Source organism: Podarcis filfolensis, assembly GCF_964270895.1.
Source record: "Podarcis filfolensis genome assembly, chromosome: 13".
Classification (NCBI taxonomy): domain Eukaryota; kingdom Metazoa; phylum Chordata; class Lepidosauria; order Squamata; family Lacertidae; genus Podarcis; species Podarcis filfolensis.
In genome coordinates, this window is record NC_139615.1 from 37,339,672 (window position 1) to 37,361,306 (window position 21,635).

A 21,635-nucleotide genomic window follows, 5' to 3' on the forward strand; every position below is an offset into this window, starting at 1 on the left:
AATAAATCTTGCAACATTTATTAGAAGAATTTTTTTTACATTTCATTAAAGTTTAAAAATATATTGGAATAAATGTAGAATTGTGATGATATAAATGTGCAGAAATACGATGTAAGCATGTGAAAACCAGATGACGAGACGGAGAGAAGTCGAGTGGTTCTGCGGAGCTAAAAGTTATGTAAAAAGGAATAAGATGTTATGTGAATGTTAAAAATGGAAAATCTCTCTATCTCTCTACCTCTATCATCTATCTATATCTATCTATCTATATCTATCTATCTATCTGTCATCATCTATCTATATAAAAGAAGCTAAGCGAGTCTAAAAGAAGGGTTAGGAACATTAGACAAGAGTGAAAGTTCATAAAAAATTAGTACATATAAGACTGTAGCTATCAGCCTACAGAGCACTCCAATACGAGTGCTCATTATATCCAGTTTGTGGCACAAGTCATCATCCGATGGATTTTGAGCGCTGCTGTGCAGAATCTGGCAACGTTGCATGTTGTAGCAGGGTTGGTATCTGAAAGCAGCAGAGAGGTATAGAATTGTGCTGTGTGCCCTGGGTACTTACGCAGTAGTAGTAGTAGTAATAATAATAATAATAATAATAATAATAATATAATTTTATTTATATCCCACCCTCCCCAGCCTAAGCCAGGCTCAGAACAGCTAACAATGGTAAAAATAACACAGTTTACATAAAATCATAATTAATTGAAATGCATTCTACATTCATGGTAAGATGAGGCTAGTTCGAATGTCTCTCTAATAAAGACATTGGAGAAGCACATGCTCTGTTGCTTCTGTTTGTCCAGAGTCACAGGGGCATTGTGACTCCATCATGACCCTGGCACCATTTTTACACCCGAAAGCCAGGGCGTATCGGGAATTTTCCTGACATACGGCAAGCCTACTGCTACCAAACTGGCGCCACCTATCCACCAAAGGGGAGGTATCAGTAGGCTTGGTGGGGGAACCCCCAGTTTTATAGAATAGAATCACAGAATTGTAGAGTTGGACGGGTTCCCAAGGGTCATCTAGTCCAACCCCCTGCAATGCAGTGGTCTCCCATCCAATTAGAAACCACACCAGACCCTGCTTAGCTTTGCAAATATGGTAGCAGTTTTCTGGATGCACCACTATGCTCCACATAACCTGCCGAGGTTAAAAACATACCCCCAAAACCCCAGAGCATCCCAGTGACGGACTGAGTGTGCTCAGTGGGCACAGAAGGCTGACTGACTGTTGGGAGGGATGGAAGAAAAAAATGGTGGTGAGGAGGAATGGAACTGGGGGCGCGGAGAAGCGTGGCTGGCTGGCACTCTCGGCAGGAGCATTCCAGGCTGCAATGTTTTGTAGCAAGTCCCCCTTCTGCAAATCTATTCTACAGGTGACTTGACAGCCGTTCCATCTCCTCTCCTCTGATTACTGAGTTATCAGCTTCTCCACTAAATTCTGGTTTCCAGGAACCTTTGAGGGAAAGCCAGTTAAATGTGTTGGAGACCAGTGTAAGTTTGTAAAATCGATTTGCCCTGAAATGAGAGTGAGAACCCTAAAGTGGGATCTGAATGACCCTGCATCTATAGAAATATCTTGGAGAGATAGAGCACTGGATTTTTAAATTTTCATTTCTGGGGACATATATATTTTTTTTGAAGACACATGTTTTGCTAGGTTCTAAGAGAAACTTTTCACCAAGAACAACAGCAAGGCTGTGTGTGAATGTGAATGTGGTATGATTTCCAGACACTCACTGTAATTTCCCCCGTCTCCAAATGTGGATTTAAACCACCCCTTTGTCAACATAATTTGTGGTTAAAGAAACATGGGGTGACGCTCTTCCCCTGCGTGTTAACTCATTTCATGTGACTGAGTAGATGTAATTTTTGCAAGAAGAGAACCACACGGGGTGGCGATTATTCTGGATTAATTCATGTGGGCTAAGAGTGTGATCTTGCGTGCCCAAATTAACTCAAATTATTTTGTTACCTTCGCTGAAAGATCTTACAGACTTAGAAAAAATGCATCAAAATACGAGCCTTTGTTAAATACAAATCCAACAGATACCAAATATGAATTAATTTTTGGATGTTGGTTAAAGAGTGAGCTGGTATTCTTTACTCGCTTGGTGGAGGATAAGACATTTCGTGACATCCGATGGCCAGATACATAGTCAGTACGTTGTACATCCGACAAACTAGGCTTTTGCCTTCAGAAACTCAAGCCGCAATAGATGTATCACTTTCTTAGCTTTTGCAGCCAGAACTCTTTGTTATATTTGCTAAAACAGACTAAAACAGCTGCTCTTCTGGCAGGTGACCAGAGAATGAAGGGAAAAGTGGGTGTGACAAATAGGGAGGGGGGGGGTAGAAAGGATGACTGGGGAGAGCAGTGAAGGAGGACGATGGTGGGGGGTGAGAGATCAACTGGGAATGAGGAGGTGGCTCAAGGGGCAATGGGCTTGACCTCTGTGGCACTCCTGTATGGGGGGGGGGGCGGATAGGAGGGTAGGGCAGTATACCTGAAGGAGCGCCTCCACCTCCATCATTCAGCCCAGACACTGAGGTCCAGCACCGAGGGCCTTCTGGTGGTTCCCTCACTGCGAGAAGTGAGGTTACAGGGAACCAGGCAGAGGGCCTTCTTGGTAGTGGCGCCCACCCTGTGGATCGCCCTCCCATCAGATGTCAAGGAAATAAACCACTATCTGACTTTTAGGAGACATCTGAAAGCAGCTCTGTATTGGGAAGTTTCCAATGTTTGATGTTTTATTGTGCTTTTAATATCCTTTTGGGAGCTGCCCAAAGCGGCTGGGGAAACCCAGCCAGATGGGCGGGGTAAAAATAATAATAATTATAATATTATTATTATTATAGTGGTACCTTGGGTTAAGAACTTAATTCGTTCTGGAGGTCCATTCTTAACACGAAACTGTTCTTAACCTGAGGTACCACTTTAGCTAATGGGGCCTCCCCCTGCTGCCGCGCCGCCACTGCGCGATTTCTGTGCTCATCCTGAAACAAAGTTCTTAACCTGAGGTACTATTTTTGGGTTAGCGGAGCCTGTAACCTGAAGCGTCTGTAACCTGAAGGTACCACTGTATTTGAAGTGAATGTGGACATCACTACTGGCAGGGCAGGTGAGGTTCAGAGGCGTACCAAGGATCTTTTGAACTCTTAGCCAGGAGAGGAGGTGGGCGGGCTCCTGGTCACTTGAGACAGAGTGAAGAGGCGAGATTTTTGTGCCCCACCCTGGGCTTGCACCCTTGCCAGGGGCCAACCTATCCAAGCCCTAGGTACGCCCCTGATTGAGATGCATCCCTGTGGAAGGGGCAGGTTTTTGGTTGAGAGGCAGAATGGGAGGTGCACATAGCAATGTACATATGTGCCTAGAAGAGATGTAAAATATGAAGGCCCAGAAGTTACCTGGGTGGTTTTAAGGCATATATACCATGCTGCAGGAAGCTGGAGGAGAGGGTCCATGGGTCCTAGCTCAGTCCCTCTGCCAAGTAAGCACTGGGCAATTCTGAAACCTGCATCCAGAATATTATCGCACATGCAAATTGCTTTCTGCAGGGTTTTTCCCGTCTGGGATATTCGTGGGGTTGGGGAGAGAGGGAGATAAGGATGCCCATTTTCGGAAGGAGTGGGGGGTGGGGGGCGGTTGTAGGGCTTGCAGATTTTTTACGGAAGGAGGGGGTGGGCGAGGAGAAAGAAGAACTGGAGAAGGGGCAGGAAGGAAAGAATAGAGGTGGCGAGTGTGGGGGGGAGGGATGAAAAGCTGAAGCGAGCCATACAAGGGGGAGAGGAAGGAGGGAAGGCGGAAGGAGAATTGGAGGAGAGAAAGGGAGGCGGCGGAAAGGCTTGGGGGAAGGAGAAGGATAGAGAAGCCCACCCTCCCTTCATCCCCATCTCCCCTCCCCTGGCCGCGCTGCCGCTGGGAGGATGCGCCGTGCTTCCGCCTCTGCCCCCCTCCCTCCCTTCTTCCTTCCCTCCCCGCCTCCATCCATCCATCCATCCATCCGCGGCAGCTCCTGCATGCCGAGTCCCTTCCCCTTTCTCTCGGCTCCGCTCGTCGAGGGGGCGAAGGCGGATTCCTCCCCCCGCCCGCCTCCCCCTTTGCACTGCCGCGGCGAAAGAGACGGAGCGGGGGGGTGGCGGTGGAGAGCGCGCGACAGCCGTGGCGAAGGAGGAAAGGCGAAGGGAGGAGATGGTGAGCGGTTGCCATGGGGATGCGGCGCGGGTGGAAGAGGCGGGGGGGGGGGGAGAGAGAAGAGAGAGTTGGGTACCAGGGATGCAGGAATGGATGGACCAGGGATGGAGAGGATGCAGCAGAACCAGCGAGGCTCGCTACTCGGCTCACCTCCTCCTTCGCCCCTTGCCTCCTCCATCGCCATCCAAGCATTGCACACACACACACACACGCCACGGTTTGGAGTATATTACTTGCTTATTCTTCATGCATCCTTTCCCCAACGTACCCCCTTGAACTCCCAACCCTACACTGGTGGATTTCTGCAGCTCCCCCTCCCCTCCAACCCTCTAACGTCCCACCTTATTATGCCCTCTCCTCAGTCGGCCAAGCCCCTCTTCCCTCCACACACATTGGGCCTAGTTACCTCTCAATCCCCTCTGCTTCCTTCAACCTGCTTCCTCGAAATTCTTAAAGGGGGGGGGGGTCTAGACCCTGTGGTCCTCCTCTGCCTCCTGCCCTCTTTTGCATCTCACCAACCCGCTCCTAGGAAACATTTCCATCAGTGAAATTCAGTGGTTCAGTTGGGTTGCTATTCTGGTCCTGGCAGAATGGAGACCTATGGGCTTTAAAAGGAATCCTGCCTCTCCCTGCCCGCCCCCCACTTGCTTTCCCATCCCACTGACTTGTGACACAGGATGGAGGGGAGGGCAGTGTGACCCCCTCACAGAATATGGCTTGGCTTGCTTACTAGAGTGATATATTGCCTGCATTGAAATGATCAGATGGCGTGGCAAACTGAGCACTAAGAAAATGTAGTGTGGCGTGAGTTACCTTGATGAGATGTAGAGCCCTGTGGTACAATGGGCCAGTGTGTCTTGCTGTTAACCAGAAGTTTGGTGGTTTGAGCCCACCCGGGGATTCCTGCATTGTGGGGGATTGGACTAGATGCCTCTTGAGGTCCCTTCAAACTCTGCAATTCCGTGATTCTATGTCTCCTGCTCCCCATCCTCTGCCGTGCAAATCCTTTCTGTTTGTCCGTAGTGGTCTGGTTTTGACTGGTGAATGGATGGTTCTGTTGCCTGGTGGGTGGACCTTGCTCTAAGTCGCCTTTGGGCCTCCCCTGACTCTATAGGGAGCCAGTGGTGTAGTGGCTAGAGCGCTGGCCTAGTGCCTGGGAGTCCAGAGTTCGAATCCCTACTTGGCCATGAAACTTGCTGTGTGAAAATAGAGTGGGGAATTGTGTACACTACCTTGAGCTCCTTCAGAGGAAAGGTAGGCTACAAATTGTTATTATTATTCCTGCACTGCAGGGGGTTGGACTAGATGACCCCTGGGGTGCCTTCTGACTCTACAGTTCTATGATTAGTAGCAACAGTAACAAGGGATATGATGGACCACCCCAATTTCCCTGTCCATCTCCCCAGACCATCTTTGCATCACACCTCCCAGTTCTCCCTCTTTCCCAGTCTCTGATCTCAGCCTTGTAAATAAGCACTCACCTGGTCTCTGTAGGGGACAAGGACTTGCATGCAGGCACTGAGTGAGCAAGCAGGCTGGTGGAGGAGGGGCAGATTGCTGTGTCCCACCTTGGCCTGGAAGCCAAAAGCAGGCTGCAAGAGAAGAGAATCTGCACCCACCGTAGAAACACATCAGGCTGCTGTAATAAGGATGGCACTCTCTGCCCTTCTTCTGCCAGCCTGCAGCAGACTACAGAACTTTACAAAGCTATTTGCCTGGGTAGCTCAGCTGGTTAGAGCGTTGTGCTGACAACGCCAAGGCTGCAGGTTCGATCCCCATCTGGGACATCTGCATAGTCCTGCATTTCAGGGGGTTGAATTAGATGATTCTCAGAGTCTCTTCCAACTCTGATTCTATGATACTCTCAGCTTATTCTGCCTTTGGGGCCCTTTGCCATGCCTTCAGTTTTTTACCTCTCTTGTATACACACACTGTGCTGGGCCCGGCGGTAACCCATGAAATGCGGTTCAGGACTGGACCAGAATCTGGAGGTTCTGCTAGGAGTCAGTCCCATAGGGCTGAGGCAGGACACAAGGCAGGAAACCAGGCAAGGACAGGTACAGGATCTCAGGCATGATCTAGCATACACCAATGATGCTCCTACAACCTGGGGCAGGGTCCAACAGCCTTTTATCTTTGTCGGGGTAGCGGCCGGTCCTGATCCCCCGGCAACTCACGTCCCTGTTTCGCCCGAAGGCGAGCACTCCTCCTGCGAGTACTCAGGTCTCTCCTTCTCTCAGACCTTAGTCTCTGCAGCTCAGGAGACGTCGGTGAGTTACTAGACCCAGGGGCCACCTCAGCCTCCCCTGACCCAGGGGAGCAGCTGTAAGTGATGGCCCAGCTGAAGGCAACGAGGTAATCCCCGCATCTGGAGCCAGGGGCAGGCTCAGACCCCTGACTCAGCCCAGCTGGTGTTTGTTGCAGGGAACCTGTGCAGACTGGGGCTCTTCAGGATCAGGCCCCAGACTTGGTTCAGATGATGCCAGAGGCAAAGGATCCGGTGCAGACTGAGATTCCTCTGGTTCCGAGTCCGAGCCCGAGTCCCAGGCCATCACACACACACACACACACACACACACCTTCAACATTGGGTCCCATATCTGTCTTCGAAGTGTAGTTCAGTGGAGAAGTTCCTGGGCTCAGACTCCAGCTACAAAAGGTCAGGGAGCAGGTGCTGGGGAACAGTTCAGCTGGAGAGTTCTGCTGCCAGCCAGAGTGGATAACACTGGTTTCAGGTGGACAAATAGTCGGAACGTCCTATGTTGAAAAGAGCTGGAGGAAACTCCTCTCTGGTCACCCTTGGATGGAGGTATCAGTGGTCAAGGAATGGAACTCAGGTTACAACACCCAGTCCTTGATAAAAGCGACAAGGGGTGTATTCGGGCATGAACGCCAGGCCAGAGTAACTCCTGAGCTGGAGCAGAACTGGTTTATTTATCACACATATTTCCTGTGCAGAGTGGTGGAACAAGAGGTTGCCCGGTCGTATCCTATCTGGACTGTGACCTGCTTTACCATAGCAATGTGTGAGCATGATGTGCTCTGTCCTAGGCCCCATTCCCTGGGATTGTCCTCCTCAACAACCATTTGAATTTGCAGCTCTCTTGTGACCGTAGTTCACAGACAAGGGATGAAGTTTGTAAAATAAGTCGCCACGTGGAAAAAAGAGGATGGAGATAAGTGCCCTTGGCCCTACATCTCATAATAATACTAGAATCTGGGGTCATAGAATTATAGGAATATGCAGATGTCCGAAACGGGGATCAAAGCTGCTCCATTCTCTAACCAGCTGAGCCATCCAGGGGTCATCCAACGCAATTGATTGGCAGGAGAAGCAGAGAGCAGACAAAAGGAAGCGCTTCTTCACACAACTCGTAATTGATTTATAGAATTGGTTGCCAGAAGATGTAGCGATAGCCGCTAGCTTAGATGGATTTTAAATACAATTAGGCAAGTTATCAGGAGGGTCGGGCTACTAGTCGCATTGGCTGTTTGAAATATGTAGGTCAAGAGATGGGGAACCTGTGGCCCCTGCAGATGTTGTTGAGCTCCAGCTCCCTTCAGCCCCAGCCAGCATGACCAATGGTCAAAGCTCCCAAAGTATAAACAACATATTAAAACAGGAATAGGCGATAAAATGCAACAGTAAACAAAACAATGAATGTCAGCAACCCAGGAGAGCTGACGGAAAGACTCCACAAACTAGAAGATTAGATGCACTTACCAACCCTCCATCCCCCACACTTAGGGGCTGGGAAATTGAACAATGAGCATTATTATTTTTTTTAAAAAGCTTACATAACTTTGAAGAGTTAAGGGTGCTTTCACCACCCACTCATTCTAATTATTCAGGGGTTCAGGGGGAGCAAGTAACCCATGTAAATCATTTCCCCCCCTGAAAAATAGGAATACTTAAAATGTTTTAATTGTGGATGCTTTTAATGACTTGATGGAATTGTTTTATTGTGTGTTTTAATTATGTATGGATTTTATAATTGATTTCAAACTTTTGAACTGCTTAGAAGCTCTTTCAGCATGTTAGCAGTATATAGAAAAGCATATAGTGGCTGCAAAATAAAGGGACTCTCAACACCTTACTCCATGCTTTCCGGGAAAGTAGAGTCCTGCAAAATCTCACCTCGAAAGAATGGAGCCCATGTCCTAACCCAAAAGGATGATAAATCTGTTTCCCTGCAGATGGTGTTGGGCTATGGCTCTCATCATCTCTCCCCATTGGACCTGCCGGCTGGGGTTGATGGATGTTGTGTTCTGTCAACATCTGTAGGGCCACAAGTTCCTTATCAATGTAACAGGATGATCCAAAGAGGTCTTCAAGGACCATCCATCCTGATGCCCTCAGGGGTGAATAGGGAAAGTCGCTTCTCAGGTACCCAGTTGCTACACAGTGCTAGAAACTCAGGTATATAAGCTAGGCACCAAATGGCTCCTTAAACCAAGGCTACAGCTGCCAAAATGGAATGTCTAGTTGCCATTTTGGGGCAAGACGGCTCTAAAGTCTTGTTTTTCAAATGATGGACTGACTGCGACTGGATTGTCAGTTAAAGATCTGGCTAGTTTAGACAACAACCTTGAGCTAGGTTAAGAACTTTGAGAAGTTAAAGAAGAAAAGTCACTTGACCCAGGGACAGTCCACATATATATTGGCCTATTTCTATCTCTTTTTCTGAATGGTGACACGGACCATTCATAATGTAGGGCTATTCTTCACAACTGTGAGCTGGGCAGTGGGGTGGGGTAAGTGAAGACAAGCAGCAAGAATTAGCTGTAACGTTGTTCACTGCTCCTGCTCAGGCTGCACAGAAAAAGCATTTTGGTTCTTGAGATTCAATCCAATTGTGCAGATAAAATATAACTGATGGAATTCTACAGGATGGGGTATTGGCGTGTGAAAACAGTCCAGATCTGATGATCCCCAAGCATGTACCTCCAGGTGGTGGAGATGTTGGGCGCCATCTTGGCCCAGGGATCTTTCCTTGGTCACAAGTGGCCGATAGCCAGGTGCAAAATGTGCCTTGCACCTGGCTGGTTTTGAACACTGCTGCTACACCTTTGGTTGAGAGCTACAGCCTTGAGAAGGCCAAAGGATGATGGGAGTTGTAGTCTGGCAACACCTGGAAGGCCACTCATTCCCCATCCCTCTTCTAAGGTCAATACTAGCTCTCAATACTACAGTGAGGGAGTGTATATTATAGTGGTATAAAACAGTTTTAATTCAACTCAACAGAGTTTATTTTGTATTGGCTGTGGGCCCTAACCTTAAGAAACTGAGCAACATTTAGATCTTTCATTGCAGATAAAAACAACCACCCTTAAAAACATTAGCACCAATTAAGGCATCACAGACAGTGAACAATCATCACGCAGGTCAGCCGACAATCATTACGCAGTCCTAGTGTACAATCACTTGTACGAGTATTAGAGGTTAAATGTTGTCACGTTTTCCCAAAAGCCATCCATTGACTTGGTGAAAGCGTTATTTGAGTTTGCTAATAAATAGATACACGCTTGTAGTCTAGGTAAGCCCTGGAGCCGCATGGAGCCTAAAATACAATATTAAGATTCCAGTTGGCTTGGCGGAGGGAGGGAGCATGTCTGCTCTGAACGAGGAATATAATTAAACCTATTTTATATATCTATATAAATACCTGTGGGAGGGTTGAAAGGACTTTGGGAAAAAATAATGAAAGCATTTCACAATCTTGGGATATTTGAGAGAGAGAGAGAGGAAAAAATGGGCATTCCCCTCATTTTTTCAGCATAAATGATTTAGCATTTTTCTAGGCAGCCCCAAGGCGAAGGAACTGATGCTTCATTTTGTTCTGTGGGGTGGTCTTCATAGGAAAAGGATCATCCTTTGCCTTGTGTTTCTCTTGGACAATTTTCAGAATTATTCTGAGCAGCTTCTGCTGTGTAAGTCCTTATGGGAATCATAGAATCGGAGAATTTTAAGAGTTGAAAGGGACCCTGAGAACCATCGCCCCTGCAATGCAGGAAGATGCAGCTGTCTCAGACGGGGATCGAACCTGCAACCTTGGCGTTATCAACACCATGTTCTAACCAACTGAGCTAACAAGCGAATGGTTAAAAGCATCCCCCAAAAGTGTCTAGGGCAGGAAAGCACACACAGGCCATACATAGCCGCACCATACATGAAAATCAGCATCGTACCACTTCAAACGTGTATTGCTTCCCTCCTCCCAAAGAATCCTGGGAACTGTAGTTCGTTAAGGGTGCTGAATTATGGTGCTGGAGGAGACTCTTGAGAGTCCCGTGGTCTGCAAGAAGATCAAACCTATCCATTCTGAAGGAAATCAGCCCTGAGTGCTCACTGGAAGGACAGATTGTGAAGCTGAGGCTCCAGTACTTTGGCCACCTCATGAGAAGAGAAGACTCCCTGGAAAAGACCCTGATGTTGGGAAAGATTGAGGGCACAAGGAGAAGGGGACGACAGAGGATGAGATGGTTGGACAGTGTTCTTGAAGATACAAACATGAGTTTGACCAAACTGCGGGAGGCAGTGAAAGACAGGAGGGCCTGGCATGCTCTGGTCCATGGGGTCACGAAGAGTCGGACACGACTAAACGACTAAACAACAACAAAAACAAAGGGCGCTGGGGGTTACTAGCAGACCCCTGTTCCCTCACAAGATCTACAATTCCCAGGCTGGTTTAACAATCAGCCCCTCTCCCCAGGGAACTCTTGGGGTCGTCGTTTTGTCATTTCCCGCATTTTATGCATCCAGGAGCAAATGTGATCTTGCCAATCTCCCATTGGACTCTCTTGTTTTGTAGCGTCGTAGAGTTTGAAGGGGTTTGGGGGTCATCCATTGCACCCCCTGCTTAGTGCATGAACTGCAATGCGGGATGGGACTGCAGTATACACTACACACAGCCACACAGCCTTTGCTTAAACCCTCCCACAAATAAGAACCCATCTTGCCATTAGAAAATTTCGGACTCGCAGCTGTCCATGTAGGCACAGGTCAATTCTGTGTCCAGGGCAGCTGTTTATCAGCTCCATCTGGTACGCAGGCTGAGACCATACCTGCCCGCGGACTGTCTCGCCAGAGTGGTACATGCTCTGTTTATCTCTCGCTTGGACTACTGCAATGCGCTCTACGTGGGGCTACCTTTGAAGGTGACCCGGAAACTACAACTAATCCAAAATGCAGCAGCTAGACTGGTGACATGAAGCGGCCGCTGAGTCCATATAACACCGGTCTTGAAAGACCTACACTGGCTCCCAGTACGTTTACGAGCACAATTCAAAGTGTTGGTGCTGACCTTTAAAGCCCTAAACGGCCTCGGTCCAGTATACCTGAAGGAGCGTCTCCACCCCCATCGTTCTGCCTGGACGCTGAGGTCCAGCGCTGAGGGACTTCTGGCGGTTCCCTTGCTGCGAGAAGCCAAGTTACAGGGAACCAGGCAGAGGGCCTTCTCGGTAGTGGCACCCGCCCTGTGGAACGCCCTCCCACCAGATGTCAAAGAGAAAAATAACTACCAAACTTTTAGAAGACACCTAAAGGCAGCCCTGTTTAGGGAAGCTTTTAATGTTTAATAGATTATTGTATTTTAGTGTTTTGTTGGAAGCCGCCCAGAGTGGGTGGGGAAGCCCAGCCAGATGGGCGGAGTATAAATAATAAATTACTACTATTATTATTATTATTCCGCCAAGGTTTTGAATGCCACCGGGGGCTTTCACACATGGGCAAAGTAGGGATGCCATTTAGTGCGTGTGATGCATGTATAGTAGTGCAGTTTCAACCTCTCCTTTTGGGAATGAAGGAAGCCGCAAGAAAGAGGGGGAAGAAGCTGGGAGAGAGGTCATTAAGCAGTTCACCAAGACCCTCAGCAATTTTCAAGTGGTCCAGGAGGAGAAAAAGTTTGGGGAACCACTGAGATAGATCATAGGTGATTATTCCTCAGGAGCGCCCATAGATCTCTTACCAGTTTGTTGGTAGTAGATGCCAAGGAACTGTTTATTCTCGGCGCTGGCCAGAGTTACAAATCCATTTACCATTGACCTGTGTTGATGATGTGATTGTGGTTGTTATAGAGTATCCAAAGAGGAAAGAATTATAGCCAACCCTTCTTTCCATAAGGCAGCTTTTTGACTTTGACATCTTTTCTCTGCCTCCCAAGGAGCTCATTGAGTTTCCACCATTTTATCTTCCACAACAGCCTTGCAAAGGAGGTTAGGCTAAGATTGGGTGTCCGGCCCAAGGATCATGGCTGGAGCAGGAATTAGAAATGGGCAGCTCTCAGTGTACGTTTATTGGCACTCTCAGTGGGCGGGGCCTTTTCGGGGGTGGTTCCCTAAGCGAGATGGATGGGAGGTTGCCTTCTCTGGATGGGGTCACGATTCCTCTGAAGGAGTAGGAATGCAGCTAGGGTGTCCTTGTAGAGCCATTGCTGTTGCTTGAGACTCAGGTGACCTCAGTGGTGTTGAATGCCTTCCATCGGCTTTGGCTGGTGGCCCAGCTGCGCCCCTATCTGAACAGGGAGAACCTGTTCTTCTTTTGCCTATGCTTTGGTAATCTCTAGGGACACGGGTGGTGCTGTGGTGTAAACCACTGAGCCTTGGGCTTGCCAATTGGAAGGTCGGTGGTTCGAATCCCCGCGACAGGGTGAGCTCCCATTGCTCGGTCCTTGCTCCTGCCAACCTAGCAGTTCGAAAGCACATCAAAGTGCAAGTAGATAAATAGGTACCACTTCGGCGGGAAGGTAAACGACGTTTCTGTGCGCTGCTCTGGTTTCGCCAGAAGAGGCTTAGTCATGCTGGCCACATGACCTGGAAAAACTGTGGACAAATTTCGGCTCCCTTGGCCAAGATGAGCGCCTCAACCCCAGAGTCGTTCACAACTGGACTTAACTGTCAGGGGTCCTTTACCTTTACCTTTTTAAGGTTCAATTACTGCAACCTGTTAAACATAGGGCTGCCTCTGAAGATGGTTAAGAAATGTCAAGTGGTACAGAATTTGGCAGCTCGGTTACTCACTGGGGCCAGACGGTTTGAACTTATTAAATTGCAACCTCGGTTTTCAAACGTCTCCATTGACGAATGTCTCGGCTATTAAATGCCAAAAACCTGGAAGTAACTGCTTCGGTTTCCGAACGTTTTTCGGAAGCCAAACATGCCACGCGGCTTCCGTTTTGAGTTTCCCTATTGCATTGAGGCTTCTGCTTTCAGTTTTCAGTTTTCGATCATTTCGTAAGTTGAACAGTCTTCTGGAACAGATTACCTTTGAAAACCAAGGTTCCACTGTACACTGATCTTGGCCTGACTTCACTGGCTGCCGATTAGTTTCTGGGCCCGATTCAAAGTGCTGGTTTTGACCTATAAAGCCATAAACAGCTCAGGACCACCTCTCCCCATAGGAACCGACCCAGACCCTGTGAACATCATCGAAAGCCCTTCTTCGTGTGTCCATGAAAGGTCTGGAGGGGGTGGCAACATGAGAACAGGGCCTTCTCTGCAGTGGCTCCCCATTTGTGGAATGCTCTCCCCAGGGAGGCTCGCCTGGCGCCTTCATCACATATCTTTAGGTGCCAGGCCAAATCGTTGGAGGTTTATAACATCAGAGGGTCAGAGGGCCATCTGTCAGGGTTGCTTTAGTTGCGATTCTTGCGTGACAGGGGGTTGCGCTAAATGACTCTTGGGGGTCCCGGTCCAACTCTACAATTCTACGACTCTGTTAGAGGTCTTTTTTTAAGCAGACGAATCTTCTTCACAAGCTTGACTGCCAAGCTATATATCCCTCGAATAAGAAGAATTCCCACTCTCGCGAAGGCTTCCTCGGTAGCGACTGGCCCATCTCACACTCAGCTAATAATAATAATAATAATAATAATAATAATAATAATAATAATAATTTATTATTTATACCCTGCCCATCTGGCTGGGCTTCCCCAGCCACTGTGGATGGCTTCCAACAAAATATTAAAATACTGTAATACATCAAACATTAAAAGCTTCCCTAAACAGGGCTGCCTTCAGATGTCTTCTAAAAGTCTGGTAGTTGTTGTTCTCTTTGACGTCTGGTGGGAGGGCATTCAACAGGGTGGGTGCCACTACCGAGAAGGCCCTCTGCCTGGTTCCCTGTAGCTTCACTTCTCGCAGTGAGGGAACCGCCAGAAGGCCCTTGGCACTGGACCTCAGTGTCCAGGCTGAACGATGGGGGTGGAGACGCTCCTTCAGATATACTGGACCGAGGCCATTTAGGGCTTTAAAGGTCAGCACCAACACTTTGAATTGTGCTCGGAAACGTACTGCTTGCCTCTGAATTGCTCCTTGTGACGAGCCCCCTGCTCTTTGTCTGTTTGGCTTCCAGCTCAGTGTGGCTCCTCATCTCGGCGCTGGAGCGGCACTCGCGAAGGCAGGGCAGAGTGGTGGGGAGTGAGGCAGACGGACGGCTAGACTTTGAATGAGCAGCATTCGAAGCAGATGACGCCTCGCGGACACCCACAACTACCTTGGTTTAACTTTAATCTGATTTAGTTAAACCGTCAGAAAGCTGTGTGTGCCGGCGCAATCCCTTTAGTAGCGGGGAGGGGACTCGCGTCGCTTTTGCCAGCATTGGTTGAGATTAAAAACTGATACAGCAACAAGGTTATAAATCCGATTACGGCACGCTCGGGCCTGATACGCCTGGCTGGAAGGCCTCTTTTTCTTTTGAAAGCTCTTCAGCTCGTCAACTTTCCGCTTGCAAGCAAGTCGACGGAGCAATGCAATGAGTTTATGAGCTGAACGTATACAGACCCTCCAAGTGTCCCTATTATCCAGGGACAGTCCCGGATTTACAGAAGCCGCCCTGGTTTCTGATTTGGTCCCAGAATGTCCCACTTTCCCTTAGGATGTCCCTATTTTCACCAGAGAAATGATGGAGGGTATGGTAGGACACCCTTATTTTCATTGGAGAAAGTCAGAGGGTATGGAGTTAGGTGACCTCCGAGCCAAGGAGATAAGTAACTATACAGACAGCCCTGCTTAGGGAAGTTTGTAATGTTTGATGTTTTATTGTGTTTTTGGTGTTCTGTTGGGATCCATCCAGAGTGGCTGGGGAAACCCAGCCAGGTGGGTGAGGTATAATTTATTTTATTTTATTATTATTATCATCATCATCATCATTATCATTACTATTACTTTAGCAGACATCCAAAGGCAGCCCTGTATAAGGAAGGTCTTTATTTTAAATGTTTAATTTTTTAAAATGTTTTTATAAATGTTGGAAGCCACTCAGAGTAGCCACTCAGTCAGATGGGTGAGATAATAATAATAATAATAATAATAATAATAATAATAATAATAATAGGACATCCACATTTTCTTTTCTTCTTTTTTCTTTATGAGTTTTCCAAAATTTTAATACATACATATTTTAATTACCTTTATCTGTCTTAATACCCCTGGACTTCCCACCCCATTCTTCCATGGCTTCCCAATTCCTCCTCATTATGCTGCATATCCTCTATCTCTGTTTTAATTATTTTCATCAGAAAAATGTTGGAGGGTTCTGCATATATAGGCTGCAGTTTGCACGTTTGTGCTTGGCACCATACGGAACATGGACACAATGTTGGCCATGAGTAAAAGGCTCCTTGGTTATAGTGCACAGACCACAGGGCTCAGCATGCACATTTTGTTTGGAGGATTTGCCCCGAGAGACCTTTGTCCCCAGTAGTATAAGTACGTCATGCCACACTGACATTTGCCCATCAAGCTTGTTGCTCTCTGCACTGACTGGCAGAAATTTTCCAGGGATTCAGACCCTTGAATCTTGAGAGCTTTGCATGCAGCGTTCTGATTCCTCAGATCTGTTCAGCTCTCCTGTGAAAATGCCGACAAGGGGCAAAGTATTATGGCCCTGGATACAGAATTTAGGATTCTGAGGAGCTTGATTTTCATTGTTTTGGACATTTTTGGACCTCATGATTTGCAGATATATGCTTGAGTGTAAGATAGTCTGAAATCTCAAAAGACAAGAGAGGCGCTTGAATAAAATGACTGTGACTCCTTAATCTTCCCCACATCCCACAGCAAAATCAGCACATGGTAGGCACATTTTAGTGCCATGTCCAAACCCTGAACTGTGCTTAATCTTAATTGTGCCTAATTTCTCGAGTGTCACTGTGGTGCAGTGGTTAGAGCATCGGAGTAGGACTTGGGAAAGCAAGGTTCAGATCCCCATTCAGCCATGAAGCTCAGTGGGTGACCTTGGGCCAGTCATCGCCTCTCCGCCTACCTCTCCGGGTTGTTGTGAGGATAGAATGGGGCGAGTCAGAGCCGCATGTACCCTTCTTAGAGAAAAGGTGGGCTATAAATGTAAAAACAAACCATGGTTTGTTTAAACAAGCCAGCTTTATAACCTATGGTTTGCAGTTACCTTGCTTGGAACAAGATTACCCATAATTTGTTGTTTTTGGACCTGCGGTTTGGGGGGGGAAAAGAAAGTAAATGTTTTCAAAATACCTGCTTGTGGTCGTACCAGAAGAGGAGTGGGAAGAATGCAGGGGAAGACATTCTCATTTCTTCCATGATAAACCGTGGTTATTATGTCTGAAATCTGTCAATATGTAGATAAGCAGATAGCAGAGGCACAGGGCAGTGCTCAGGCAATCTTTGTGTGCATGCACACAATTTTTAAAGGAAAAGTAATTATTTTTTCACATCAGGCTTAGTTGAGAGTCTAGTCGGCAGTCGGTCACCCCTCTGTGGAACACCCTCCCATCAGTTATCAAGGAAAGAAGTGACTATCTGACTTTTAGAAGACATCTGAAGGCAGTATAGGGAAGTTTTAAATGTTTGATGTTTTACTGTGGTTTTATAATTTGTTGGAAGCTTCCCAGAATAGCTGAGGCAACCCAGTCAGATAGGCAGCATATTAATATTACAGTGGTACCTCAGGTTAAGTACTTAATTCGTTCCGAAGGTCCATTCTTAACCTGAAACTGTTCTTAACCTGAAGCACCACTTTAGCTAATGGGGCCTCCTGCTGCCACCGTGCTGCTGGAGCACGATTTCTGTTCTCATCCTGAAGCAAAGTTCTCAACCCGAGGTACTATTTCTGGGTTAGCGGAGTCTGTAACCTGAAGCGTATGTAACCTGAAGCATATGTAACCCGAGGTACCACTGTAGTAAATTGTTATTATAAGAACCGAGTCAATCAAATAATCTTGCTTTAAAATTTCTGACAGCAGCCATTTCTCAGTGCTAGAAAATGTTCAGAGACCTTAGTGCTCCTGAGGAGTCATCTCACCCCTTCAGTCTCTAAATTAGGCCTTTTGGAAGCCCACTGTTTCACCGTAACATAATCATATCAAAAACATCATTTATAAGAAATGGTCTTTAGCAGATGCTGCAGCCGTGCTTTCCCTCACTGCCAAGGAGGCTGAGAAGGTGCGCTCTTAAAGCAGCATAGTGCAGGAGACATGGCGGCTTTCAAATACATGGTTAATCTGATTGCGATGGTTGACATTATTAGTATTATTATTGCCGTTCGGAAATTGTCACGCTATATTGGTTTAAGAGGACGCTGGGTACAGTTTCAGCTGTGAAGCTCAGAAGCTCTGCAAGATGTGAAGAAGGAAGACGATGGATGGACAAATTTGCCAAGAATTGATCTTTCATATTCAAATGGCCAGTATAATGGGAATACACAACCTTTAAACATTTTTAATATCATTAAACCACCTGTGTGCAAAACTTATCAGCATGTAAGAGCGCTTCGCATGGTGCACCCATCTTTTTTTGTGGGTGGAGGGAGCTCAGATCACACATGCAGAGCTTGTGTTTATTTATGCTGTACATGCATAAGTCTGTGTGTACAGGGGCCGCAATATGTGGAGATCAGCAAACGGGACAACAGTATTCAGTTTGTTAAGTTGCGGGTGAACATATCAGACGACACAGCAATTCTTCAAACAGCTCTTGTTTATTCACAGGCCAGAACAGAACTGAACTGAAGGATTCAGTCAGCCTGCTTATATAGAGCTCCAGTACAACGTAACTGTAACAATTTTCTAACTATCCAATCACTGAACGTCACTTTCGATCCCTTATTTGCATAACTATCTACAGTATCCCCCTGCTGGCCCAGGGTGAGAACTTCAGTACATAACACAGTTGGGTGGAGCTTTTTGTGGCATGGAGCTAAATGTCGTCACCTTTACATTGTCCCTCTCTCATTTTTATCCTGCCTTTCCATCAAGGAGTGACCTGTGGGGTTCCTGCCATTTATCCTCACAACAAGCCTGTGAAATAGGTTCGAGAGGGAAGGAGGAGGAGAGAGAGAAAGAGAGAGTGTCTGGACCAAGGTCACCTAGTCAAGTTTTGTGGCTGACTGGAGATCTGAACCTGTTTCCCTAGGATGGACCCAATACACTGGTTCTCTTAATTTCTATAGTTCAAGGGGAATTTTTCCAGATGTTTTAGACTACAACTCCCATATTTCCTTACCCCTGGCCATGCTGCCTGAATCTTTTGAGAGTTGGGCACCTGGAGAACATCTGGTTGGCCTCCTTTCTTAAAGCCAGCCCAGGGCATGACACTGTCTTCCTCTTCCTCAGTCCCAGTGTTGTCCTTGTGGAACTGAGAAGGAGGAGGACCAAACTAGAATTAGCCAACCTGTCATTGGCTCTGACTCTGCCTGTCATTAGTTCTGGCTCCACCCACTGTTGATCTCCCTGACTTCCACCCTATCAGTCCCCAATGGGCAGCTGCCACCATTGTGTTTAACTCCGGAGTCCAGATTTCGTGTCCTTCAAACCTCTGCCAGATATCCTTGGGTGGTGCGTCAGCCACAGTTCTGTGTACAGTGGTACCTCGGGTTAAGTACTTAATTCGTTCCGGAGGTCTGTTCTTAACCTGAAACTGTTCTTAACCTGAAGCACCACTTTAGCTAATGGGGCCCCCTGCTGCTGCTGCGCCGCCGGAGCACGATTTCTGTTCTCATCCTGAAGCAAAGTTCTTAACCTGAAGCACTATTTCTGGGTTAGCGGAGTCTGTAACCTGAAGTGTATGTAACCCAAGGTACCACTGTATTCTCTTTAGGGATTTCCTAGCGGAACTTCAGTTGGTTCTGTGACGAGGTAGCTGGCAAACGCATTCTTTTGAAATTTCTCAATTTCAAAACCACATCTCAGGGTTTGTCACGGCGGCCATTGTGGAATCAGTACCAGATGTGCTCACCAGCTATCATTTGCAGGACTTCATTTGGGGACAGTGTCTTTGGCAAAGTGGGTCTCATCCTCAACCAGTATCAGAGAGCTATCAGGTGAGCGCAGGTCATCCACAGGGCTGGAAAGAACGTGAGACACGAAATGCAACCTGCTTTTATTCACAGAGAGCAACAGCACAGCAGAGTTCCTCTGGCTCGTCTCAGAGACTGTTAGAAGACATTTGAAGGCAGCCCCGTGTTAGGGAAGTTTTTAATGTTTGATGTTTGATCTCTTTTTTATTATTATTAATATTCTGTTGGGAGCTGCCCAAAGTGGCTGGGGAAACCCAGCAAGATGGGTGGGGTAATGATGATGATGATTAATAATAATAATAATAATAATAATAATAATAATAATAATTTATTTATATCCCGCCCTCCCCAGCCAAAGCCGGGCTCAGAGCGGCTAACAACAGTAAAAATAACACAGTTTACACAAAATCACAATCCATTAATTGAAATACATTCCAAAATCAATTCATTCTAAAATCAATTCAGAGTCAAATTAATGGCAACCGTTGGGCTAGAGTTCTATGATGATTACAGAAGGAGGCAGTCAGGCTGCGCCCTGACCAAAGGCCTGGTGGAACAGCTCTGTCTTGCAGGCCCTGCAGAAAGATGTCAAGTCCCGCAGGGCCCTAGTCTCTTGTGACAGAGCGTTCCACCAGATCGGGGCCATGGCCGAAAAAGCCCTGGCTCTGGTTGAGGCCAGCCTAACCTCGCTGTGGCCCGGGATCTCCAAGATGTTTTTATTTGAAGACCGTAAGTTCCTCCGTGGGACATACCAGGAGACGCGGTCCTGTAGGGGTCCCGTAGGGGTATAAATAAATCATCATCATCTAGCTGGACACATTGCTGAAACTGATCACTGCCCCCACTTTCCCCCTCTAGCCTCTCACTCTGGATCCCTCCCAAGCAGAAGAAGGTTGCATCGATGGGGGTGGGCTCCTCCTCTGGGCCTGTCTGGCCCGTTGCTCAGCAATGTGCAGGACTCTCCTTGAGCCGGGAGTCAGAGGAGAAAGGGAGTCATCAGGACTGGGACTGATCAATTGCTGGGTAGCAGGTGCAATCTCTGAATCCTCTCCATCTGATTCTGTGCTGACACTGAGACTATGTCCTGGAAGGGCCTCCTTCTTCCAATCCCCCCTTGATCACTCAAACCTCCTGCTTCTAGCACCTCCCGGCTAGTCCCTTCCCCAGACTGCTTTCCAGTGTCCCACCACCACGATTTGGGCTCTAAGTCATCTGTGTCCTTTCTGGGGGCCCCTAGGGCAGGTGGCATCCACCACTCTTCCTCATCCTAAGGAAGTTAAAATTATCCTCCACCAGGGCCAGGGCCTTCTCAGTGACAGCTCCGACCTGGTGGAATGTTCTGTCCCATGAGACCAGGGCCCTGCAGGATTTAACTTCCTTCCACAGGGCCTGTAAGACAGAGCTATTCCACCTGGCTTTCAACTTGAACTTAGCCTGATCTTTTATTCCCCTTCCTTCCCTCCCCCTCCCCTTTTTATGAAGATTGCCCGCTCTGGGACCCCACAGCTAATTCTCCCCTGGTCTCCATGCTGGCCCAAATAGGACTAATTTAGCCAGCTAGCCCTGGGGATCATCTAATGTTTATTGGATGGATTTTCCCCCTAAATTGATTTTTGAATTCTGAATTTATCGTTATTCACGTTTTATACTGTATTTTATGCTGTTTTTTGTTGCATCAATTAAGTGTTTTAAATTTGTAGTTAGCTGCCCTGAGCCTGGTTTTTGAACCGGGAAGGGCGGGGTATAAATAAAAATTTATTATTATATTATTATTATCTAGCCAGTCCCTGACAACCACTGCGTCTCGGCAGTGGGAAGCAGCAGTAGGTAACAGTCTCCTCAGCAGCAACAGGTTGTGGGGACCATCCTTTAAATTTCCCACAATGCTACAGAGTGATGCATTGTGGGAAACTCATGGTAGCCAAGGCGCTGCTTAGTGGTGTCATATATATGGGTTCCAGGCAAGGATGCCTTCTGCCGACACCGGTGCTGATTGTCTGGCATATTCTCACAGAAATGAAAACGGAAGGCCGATTAATGATGTGCGACTTAAGACATTTGGTTCAACTGTACCCTCCCAAATATCATACAGCTTGCGGTGTTGAATGAGCGGCCTGTTCTCACCGTCAATATCTTGTCACTGCAAAGGCTGCTGG

General features: G+C 47.3%; 1 protein-coding gene across 3 annotated transcripts in view; it reads left to right on the plus strand.

The window, feature by feature from the left end:
• Positions 1-21,635, plus strand: part of LRRC4B (leucine rich repeat containing 4B) — a 149,020-nt gene that overhangs the window by 75,419 nt on the left and 51,966 nt on the right. The window contains exon 1 of one of the 3 annotated variants that reach the window (XM_083582930.1): positions 3,985-4,211. The exons of the other annotated variants lie outside the window; for them this stretch is intronic. The gene's annotated coding sequence lies outside the window, so the exon portion shown is untranslated. Of the gene's footprint in view, positions 1-3,984; positions 4,212-21,635 lie in introns of those variants that run through there. 3 annotated transcript variants of the gene reach the window in all.